This window comes from Sapajus apella, unplaced genomic scaffold (assembly GCF_009761245.1).
Source record: "Sapajus apella isolate SASKATOON/1434 unplaced genomic scaffold, GSC_monkey_1.0 scaffold4, whole genome shotgun sequence".
Taxonomy (NCBI): Eukaryota; Metazoa; Chordata; class Mammalia; order Primates; family Cebidae; genus Sapajus; species Sapajus apella.
Genome location: NW_022436944.1, coordinates 53703570 through 53711928, shown reverse-complemented (window position 1 = coordinate 53711928; position 8359 = coordinate 53703570). Strand labels below are relative to the sequence as shown.

At 41.8% G+C, this 8359-nt stretch overlaps 1 long non-coding RNA gene across 1 annotated transcript; it reads right to left on the bottom strand.

Annotated features, from left to right (window-relative positions):
* Positions 1-1104: 1104 nt before the first annotated feature.
* On the bottom strand, positions 1105-6270 carry LOC116543721. Its single transcript, XR_004265678.1, has 2 exons — positions 4139-6270; positions 1105-1650 (listed from the first exon to the last, which is right to left on the bottom strand). It is a non-coding gene; the product is annotated as an uncharacterized LOC116543721 (long non-coding RNA).
* Between the last annotated feature and the right edge of the window lie 2089 nt (positions 6271-8359).

The following is an 8359-nucleotide window of genomic DNA, read 5'->3' as shown; positions in this document are numbered from 1 at the left end:
CCAGCCTGAACCACTGAGGTACTACCATTGGATAGTGATGCTGCATGATTTTTACAACAGAAGTAAGAAAACTATAAATATCCATCAACAAGGGAAGCAATAAACTACAGACAATCAGACAATGAATCTTATGCAATCAGTACAAGTTAATTAGGGCTTCATATAGAGGCATGAAACAATTTCAACAATATTTTCATTAAAGAAGTTATAGAATAATATAGGTAGTATAATCCCATTATGTTATATATTTATGAATTTTATTATAAAAATTATGCATCACATTATATCATATACAAATGAGTTATATGACTTACACTCAATAAAGGAAGTTTGAAAGATGTTAACAGCACTTGTCATTGGATGGCATTATAGATGTTTTTTGCATTCTTCTTTGAGTATGTCTGTATTTTGAGTTCATGATATAATGAATATGCATTAGTCCTTTAAAAGATATTTTTCCAGCCTGACCAACATGGCAAAACTCCATCTCTACAAAAAATACAAATAATTTAGTCAGGCATGGTGGCATATACCTGTCATTCCAGCTACCCAGGAGGCTGAGGTGGGAGGACTGATGGAGCCCAGGAGGTTGAGGCTGCAGTGAGCCATAATCATGCCATTGCACTCCCACCTGAGTGAAAGAATGAGACCTTCTCTCAAAAATTTTTAAATAATTAATAAACACATAAATAATATTTTTAAAGTGATTTTTAAATGAAAATAGATGCACATGAGAAGAATTCTTCAGTATTCCAGCAGCATCCAGAATTGAGAGCACATTCTTCAAGAGGTGTTTTTGACAAACCTGAGTGTCTGTGGGAGGAGATTCCCACACTAGGTAGAAACCTTCCTCAGGTCTCTCAGATCATCACACAATTCGGGCCAGTGTCACCTTGATACCCAGGGTTAGTGGTCCTGCACAGGTAATAGCATGAGCTTCAGTGGGTAGGGAGAGCAGCAGGCTGGAACTCAAATGACTTTCAGGGACCTACAAAGGTTTTGTAACTTAGAATGATGCTCAGCCTCCTAGACAAGAAGTATACATCCTGTCCACATTGTTCCACTTATCTGTGGCAGCGAATGACGGACGCACCACAAGCTTAGTGGACTAACACAACAATCATTTTATTAGCTCACAGTTGCTGTGGGTCAGACTTAAAGCAGAACATAGCAGGAATGGCTTTTCTCTGTTCCACAGTGTCTGAAATCTCAGCTGGGAAGATTCAAACAGCTGGGGGCTGACACATCTGGAGGCCTCTTCAGTTCCATGTCTGGCACCTGGGCTGAGATGACCCAAAGACTGAGCTCCACCAGAGCTGACAATTGAAGCACTCACATGTGGTCTCTCCATGTGGCTTTAACTTCTCACAGCATGGCCGCTGGAATTCACAAGTGTCACAAGCCTGAACATTCCAGGAGAACCGGGAAAACGCTTCATGGTCTTTCATGACTTAGACTCAGCACTCACACAGTGTCACTCCCATCATACTCCATTTGTCAAAGTAGTTACAAGTCTGCCTAGAGTCAAAGAGTGAGAACGTAAACTCCACCTCTTGATGGGACAGTGTCAACAAACTTGTGTCCATTTTTTTCTAAACTACCACACACATTTATCAAGGTTCTGCTCCATGATAGTCACTGGAACTGTAGCTTCAAAAAGAAAAAACAGTATTGGGGATTAGAAGGGCTTGCAGCCTTCTTTCCTGATTTCTCCAATAAATCCAATCTCCAATAACTCTGTATCAGTTATGAATCCCATTTCTCCCTCAGCAAGATAAAAATAGTCACGTTAGGTTGAAACATATGAAATTGCTAATACTTGACCATTTTCTAACCTTAAAATTTTGCAATTTGTTTAATCATATTTGCCTTACGTGCTTCATAAAACTGTAAGTCTACATCCTGGCCAACATGGTGAAAGCCCGTCTCTACTAAAAATACAAAAATTAGCTGAGTATGGTGGCACATGCCTGCATTCCCAGCTACTCGGGAGGCTGAGGCAGGAGAATCTCTTGAACACAGGAGGCAGAGGTTACAGTCAACCGAGATCACGTCACTACACTCCAACCTGGCAACAGAGTGAAACTCTGTCTCAAAAAAAGAAAAAAAAGTGAATCTAAATAGTGATAAAAGATAAAAGGTTCTTGAGGGGCAAAAGTATTTGACGCTCCTTATTTTCTGAGCTTTCTTTTATAGGCCTTTGTAATGTATCTACTAATTTAATGAGACACTGGCTTTTTTAATATTAAATAACCAATGTCTAGTCTATTGCCAGGATGTATGTTCTGTGATTATGATTCTACTCCCCTCATCCTGCGAAATGTCTTTTCTAAAACCTTCTTGAAGTGTCATTTATGACACTGTAACAATGCTTACTTGTTATTAACCAAATTCTGAATTCTTGTCAATTTTACATTATATTTGAATAATGTTCTGTCAAATGCTACATGATACTAGTATGCAGTGTCCTCAGTATTCAATGGGTTACTTCTTTTACTTATTAAACCATGGTGGTGGTCATTAAGCACCATCTACACTTACAATCAACCAAGTTTTCTATTGTTATAGATATAATCGCTAAAACAAGTTTGTGTACAGAAATGATAATATTAATAGAACAGAAAAAGAGAAGCAAGAAATTCTTTTCTGGCCCAAACTAGAAGAGCAAGAGAGGTGAAACAAGGGCAAATTACTAAAAGGTAATTTTGTCACAAAATATAACTGCAAAATAATGAGACTTGGTCTCCTAAATGGCCCTAGAAACTGGGTCTAGTGATGAATCTCAAGATTTGGGATCTCCAAACATGTTTTGAACAATAAACTGAGCAACTTCTCAAAGGCAATTTTTCAAAAGGCACAAGCCAATATTGTTAGTATTTTCTTTCTTCATTCTCCTGCGTATCTCTAAATCAACCATATGACTTCACTGGTAGGGCAGCTAGTGTCTATGTGCAAAATAATAGAAGTCTAAACAAAGTCAATTAATACAGCAACTAAAACAGTGCATATACCAGGGAAGCTGTGAAAAACAAGAAAGAACCCTGTCCTTGGATTTGAAGATCCAGAGCTGAACTTACTAGTAGAGTGACCAAATTATCCCACTTCGCCCAGCATTGTCTTCAGTTCATCAGCCTACTTACAGATAACTTCAGAAAAACCGCTTGTCCTTCATACAATCCACTTTCTTCAAATGTAGAATGATTTTTTTAAATAAAATCTAATTTGTAGACTTGCTATGAAAACAATGAAAATAAAGTTTCAAAGCACATTTTTCACTGTCTACAAGCCTTTTGTTACCTGACCCAAGGGTACCTAGACAGTTGCCCGGCCCTCTAGTAACTGCATGGTGAGGTCCCTAGACTTTTAAGATAAAATCATAAGTAAGAAAAGGATGTTGTTACCCCCTCCTTCTCCCTGAGGACCCCTGAATGCTGCCCCAAATCAGAGGAGCCCATAAAACCCAGATCCTAGGAAAGATTACTTAAAGTAATCCCACATTTTTAAAAAATGTGTCTTGTGAGGACTTGCTTTGTGTTTCTCTTGCCAGATGAGAATCTCAATCATCCTTCATTTCAGAACGACACCCACCTTTCCTCCCACCCAAACAAGAAACAATAGGAGGAGAGGCAGAGGGAGAAAGTGTAAAAACTCTGTCTTCAGCAAATTTTGGAAATATTTTCTCTCAAAGACCTATCAGACACATTTCCTTTCCTAATGCAAATTAGCAATAGAACAAGAAGGAAAATGCTTTCAGACTATTACGCTAATACAGAAGACATTAAGCCACTACAGTCAGAAAGCTGAGCAGTAATAAGAATGGAATTTTTCCAGCCTGTCATTTAATTAAAAGTTGCCAAAAATAGCATATCTGTCCCTCTCTGGGTTCAGTAGCAGTGAACCCCTCCCTCGTTCTCCCCCCACCTCCCATCCCACCCTGGCCCTCCCCTCCCACTGTGTCCCCTTTCTTGTCTCTCCACAGATACCTTCCCTTCTCTCCCTGCACCTCTCTCACACCTGGAGACCACAAGGATATGCAGCTCCAAATGCGCTGAGAAAATGAAAATTACCTTCCTAGAGATAGGAAAGTACATTTGACATCCCCCTTGTTCCAGGCCTTGAGAGACTCTGATATAATTACTTCCGAGAGGCTGCAGGCAGATGGCAGCCTCGACAGTCCCAGGTCTTCAGTCAGCAGGACACTGCCGAGATGCTCTCCGTGACATTTTGTTCAAGATGTTTCCAGAACACAAAGCTGAGAGCTGGCAACCAGCAAAGGCGCCTGCAGAGCGTTCGTTAGCCTGGAATTACAGTCATCTCACACAACCACTCTGCAGGTCCCAGCCGCCATACCTCTGCCCAGTCCCATAGGCAAAGTCAGGAACATGACTGATGGTCGCATACTTTACAGACAGGCTGAAGTGTGAGCGCATAGGTGAGATAGAGGCAAGCAGAAAAAATGGTGAGAGTGTGCTGTGCCTGACTCAGGTCCTCCTGAGACATCATTCTCCTCCATCTTCATCTGTGGGGGTTGTACACGATGTCAACGCAAGCTGTGAACCTCTAGGCAGATGTTTGGGGTTACTATCAAAGGGAATAACGGAGGAGCCAAGTAGTATGGACCCACCATGTGTGTCATGTTTCCCTCCCTTGAATTGCCATTTCATTAACATCCCACCTTTCAGGAATTTCTACTAGTATCCATAATAGTCAGGGTAACACACTAGCTGCTATAACAAGCAAGCCCAAATCTCAGTAGCCTAACATAATGGAGATTTATTTCTCGCTCAAGGTAAAACCTTATGTGGTAGTCAGCTCTCCTTGGTGCCTCCCCTCCAAGAGGACCCAGCTGCTTCTACCTCAAATATGTGGCCTCTGAGATCACTGCTGAAAGGGAAAGCAAGAGCATGGACAACTGCATAGGACTTATAGCCATGTCTGGAAGTGTCCCTTGGATGTGACAATACTAGGAAGTGGCTAGTCGCCTTGATAAGAGTCACTGAGGCAGGGCACTAATAGCCAGATAGCAGTGTGCTGAGACTTCAGGATTAGTATTTTAAAAGACAGCTAAGAATTCATTAATTAATGAGGACTTTCTAATAATTGAGACAAAACTGAGCTTCCTTTTTGTCAGCAAATGCCTCCTAGATGCAAATTAGAGTGTGAAACATTCAGAACAGGGGGATGTTGGAATACTGAAGAGACCGTCCCATTTTCAGCCAATTTCAGGATTCCTCAAACAGGAGATCCTAAAAGCTCAGGTCCAAGTCACACTGTATGACATTTGTCCCTGGGACGAGTCAAGTTAGGGAGTGAGCGTAGGTTCAAAGATGGCCTTGAAGGAAACAGAAAGTCCCTAAAGGAAGAGCTGCAGTCACAGTGGAGGGGACATGGGCAGAGGCACAGCCCATCAGGCTCTCAGTTGTGGGGAAGGCATTAATGGACCAACTTCACTGGTGTGTCTACAGCCCAGAGGCGTCCTTTGCTCTCACAGGCTGCCTCCCTGGGTCCTTGCCCAGTGGGGTTGGGCTCCCTGGTCCTTGCCCAGAGAGAAGTAGAGGAGTCAGAGCCCAGAGGTGGCGGTTGATTGGGGTAAAGGGCAGATCAGCTCTGACTTCAGGAATCTCAGCAGCTTATTTATGTACCAGAAATTAATTAATCTCCTTAAAATTCCCCCTGGCTATAAGTTAAATAAAGCAACGTTTTTATATCTGCAGTCATTCAGTTGACATTCATCAAGCACAAACCAACCATGTGCCAAGCTCTGTGACAGGTGCTGGGGTGAATACTCACTTAGTTCCTCCCAAAAGTTCCCAGGCTGGGACCCTATTTCAGGCTGCACTGAGTCATTTCATTAAACTGAAAGTGGGGGGAGGAACAGAACATAGGTACCGCGTCTAATTCCAACAGGAAAATAAAGCAATATTAATCACCGTGCTCAGAGAGGCAAAGTAAATTTCTCAAGGTCACACAACTGGGAAATGACAGAGACAAAATGCACAGTGAAAATAAGAGAACTGAACTTTCAGAAACACTTTTCATTTCAAACTTTATGCTATGTCAGACACATCTTCCTGCTGTGTGTCTACTCACTGCTCATTTTGCCGCATTTTGTTTTGGGTTTCCGGAGTTATTTACAACACCCCCTCCAGCCCATATTTACTCCAGCACACAGGGCTGTCATTTGAAACTTGCTCTCCTTCTGACAGAATGTCATGAAGGCTAACAACATCATGTCTTCGAATGCTTTGATCATATAGAAGATAAACTCAAGCAGAAGTTCATATTGTTATCGTGATTATAATGATTATCATTTATACTATACAACATAATGATAAGAACATGTTGCATTTATAATGCGTAATTAGAGCCATTTTATCATTATTTTCTTCCTAGGCTTAATGATCATGATCATCATTATTAATAATGAACATAACCACAGGAAGACAATGAAAACAGTGATGGCAAACAGCTCAGTGCCAGCTTGGTGTTCTGTAGGGAAGATCACTCCTTCCAATCATCTCTTGCTGGTCAGAATGACTTTGTCAGTTGTGAAGTGATAGCTTTAATTGTAAATGACAAGTGGCATCACATCACAGAGAAGAAAACACGGTCAGGCCACCAACACATCACTGGGACAGTGCCCGCCCCCCGCCCCCTACAGGCACAATTGATACACAAATATTTACATAGCCATAACTACAAGTACAACCTCCAAGCAGGCACCATAATGTATCCATTCATTAAAAAAAAAAAAAGCTTTGCAGTAGGAAGACCTGGGCCTAAGATCCCTGCTCCCCCATTGGTCTGGTTACTGGGACCACCTAGGTGCCATTCTACTTTTATTCAGACTTGTGAGAAGACCCAGCGTATCTCAGGTGTCATATAGGAGAGATACTTTAGGTTTCAAACAACAGATGGCTAATGTATGCTCGTATATATAGGGCCAGGAAAAATATTAGTTAAGTCTTGGGCACATTCACTGAGTCACAACTGAATTCCACAAAGGGAATTTACAAGTCATCCAGGAGAGACCAGGGTGGTGTTTCTTTTGCTGGCAAATGCTACATAAATTGTCCAATTTGAGCAACACTAAGGCCATGGAACTACAGCTGATGAACTTTGCAGCACTTAAGACTTATTGAAGAACCAAAAGTGACCATCCCCTCTACTCCTGCCCCACTTTAGCAGCTCGAAACCCTTCTCTCCCTCTTTGCTAAACAAACAAGTCACTCTGTACATCCTACTAAAGAGGTAGAACAGGTGTGAACATTACCAACCTGTAACTCTCCAACAACATGTCTACCCACGTAGCAAGCTATAGAGAAGAACAGTAAAACCCTCTATGAGAGGATGGAGAATCAGGCGGTGGGGAGAAAGAAAAAGGCAGCCATGCCCAGTGGGACGAGAAGCATCAACACAAACACACAGTGAGACGTTGTTCCTGAACACAAACCATCAACCTTACAAATGCTGGAGGCGCACAAACAGAAGTACCTTCGAAATTCATTTATTCATTCAACAAGTACTGGACCATTCGCATAAAGCAACAGGCCAGACACACAAGATCAGCCCCCAAGAAACTCACAGCCTGGAGAAGACTGGCAATAAATAAACACGTTATAAATTGTAACAAGTGTTCGGAGAGAAGAGACTGAAACCCAACCCTGTAGAAAAACAAGCAACCTAAGTATTGGGGGTTTAACTGGAACAGACCCACTGTGCCTTAGTGATGGATATCAAACCTCAATACTCTGAGTTCTGGGGGTCCTGTTTACAAATAACAAATCTTTTAAATATAATTTTTGAAATAAATACCGGGTGATGTTCAACAAATGAAACCAACAATAGTATCAGCCACAGGGAGCACCAAGCTGACCCCAGTGCCTTAGATTTGGTTGTGAACTGGTTTACCAGCACTGACTCTTAGGGCAGAACTGGTTCCTGGAAATAAGAAGCTGCCATTTCTCCCTTTCACTCAAGAATGTTTTTGTGCCTACGAAAAGGTTGAACACTGTGCCATAGCAGCAGTCTCATAGAATTTCAGCACCCACTCCCCAAATTAACCCCAGAGTTTTGTTGACGATGCTGATGGAACACCTGGTAGAGTCCACACTGGGACGTAGATAAATAATCCCAGGCTTCAGGAGGTGGGAAAAATCATTGCTCCACTATGCCATCAATTTGCCCTTCATCCCACACACGATCTACCTTATATGAGTATCCGAGAACTCTTATATCCCTTCTCTTTCTCAATTTCATTCCTACCCTCTAGCTCTTTGTCCTCAGCCTGGGTTCTTGGGTCCACTAGATATGCCACCAACTAAGCTTCATAAGCGAAGGAAAAATAAAATCTTTTGTG